Source organism: Procambarus clarkii, unplaced genomic scaffold, assembly GCF_040958095.1.
Source record: "Procambarus clarkii isolate CNS0578487 unplaced genomic scaffold, FALCON_Pclarkii_2.0 HiC_scaffold_1136, whole genome shotgun sequence".
Taxonomy (NCBI): Eukaryota; Metazoa; Arthropoda; class Malacostraca; order Decapoda; family Cambaridae; genus Procambarus; species Procambarus clarkii.
The window spans coordinates 4,404-6,210 of NW_027190167.1; the positions used below are offsets into that span (position 1 = coordinate 4,404).

At 40.5% G+C, this 1,807-nt stretch overlaps 1 non-coding gene across 1 annotated transcript; it reads left to right on the forward strand.

The window, feature by feature from the left end:
* Positions 1-505: 505 nt before the first annotated feature.
* LOC138362061 (5S ribosomal RNA) lies at positions 506-624 on the forward strand. Its single transcript, XR_011227385.1, has one exon. It is a non-coding gene; the product is annotated as a 5S ribosomal RNA (ribosomal RNA).
* The last annotated feature ends 1,183 nt before the right edge of the window (positions 625-1,807 follow it).

A 1,807-nucleotide genomic window follows, 5' to 3' on the forward strand; every position in this document is an offset into this window, starting at 1 on the left:
CTCAGACAGTCACGGGGGAATGATGCTGCCGCCGCTTGAGCCGAACCTATTTATGTGCCGGCACGGTACAGAAGCTGCAACCTGGCAACTCGTCCACCAATCACGACGGTTGGTTTTACGGCTCCGAAACCTGGATCCCATATCTTCTCTAAAATAGAAGCATTTGTTCATGTTCTTTGTAAAAGTATCATAAAGCAGGACAGATGAGACAAATATCATAAAAACTGAAGAGCAGATGAGCACACACATGTTTGTATTACAAAAGAAAATCCACAAATTCATTAGAAATTGGCAGGGCAGGCTGAGGAAGTAGGTAGATGTAAAATGTCTGTAAATGGCGAAAGAACATAAACCCAAGACTGAATAAACGATGTTAAATATCCATGCCAAGGAGACAAAAATATGTTAGGATACAATTACCATTAAGACACCACAAGCAGGTCCGTATCCTGCCGCGATGACTTAAAAGAGTTGGTTATTAGCCACAATGTGTAGGCAGTCTCATGCCAACGGCCACACCACGTTGAGAACACCGCTTCTCGTCCGATCAGCGAAGTTAAGCAACGTTGGGTTTGGTTAGTACTTGGATGGGTGACCGCCTGGGAACACCAAATGCTGTTGGCAATAATGTTTTTTGTTTTGTTTTGTTTTGTTTCGTTTGTTTTTGTTTGAATGGCTGGCTCCACGGGAAATTCACGGAGTTGTGTGGAATAAGGCCTGGTAAAATGAATTAATATGTATGTCATGTTTAAAACAAACTCGCTTAATATAGATATTGTGTGAGGCTTTATACAAAAACAAACAACCAAAACAAAACATGTTGTATATATATATATATATATATATAGCTTAATCCGGGTTTGAACTCGCAACTCCAAGAATACGCATCACTTATATACACTTTACCACTGGACCACTGCTGCAGGACACTAGCTTGATGCTGAGGTATCAATTTAATGACGTAAATGCCATTTCCACAAATAAATGATAATTAAAAAGTATTTGTATGTACAAATCTTTTCTGTTTAAAAGGCTACAATATCAGTTACTGATATAATTTGTGTTAATGTTTCTATACCCACAAGAAGGCATATTTTTGCTTATATGTAAAGGGTACGGAGAAGGAATCCACAGACCATCATCTCCCCCCCCTTCCCCCCCCCCCCCCCCCCACCCCCCCACCCCCAACTCCCACCTACTACCACCACCACCACCACCACCAATCACCACCAATCACCACCAATCACCACCACCACCAATCACCACCACCACATCTAACCGAAAACCCCCTAACACATCAACCCTCCCCCCAATCAACAGGCGAAATAATAACCCTCAAATGCCTGCCTGCCTGCCTGCCTGCAAGCCAATACTAACGGTCTTCTCAGAAAGAAAATCTCTTTGTATCTGTATTACTTGATGAAATGTATGATTCTAATAATGAAAATAAATTTTGATGTCGGTTGTATGAGCATAATGACCAATATGCACATGATATGAATGAATTAAATAGTGTAGTTTTAAGTAATTAGGTTGTAGACACATTAAGCGGATATGATATTTGACGCGTCCAGAACTGGTGATTTTTGGTTTAGTTTTAAATGCACCACCACCACCACCACCACCACCACCATTGCTTCCCCAGAGCCTAATTAAGGACCGGTAAAAGGAGTCAATATGTATGTCATCTATAAAACCAAAGAATGAATAAAAAAAACACACACACAAACCTACATAATAGTATTAGGAAGATTGTATGGCAAAAAAAAAAAAGTATTATTCCCATTGGGTCGTTTGAACTCGCGAC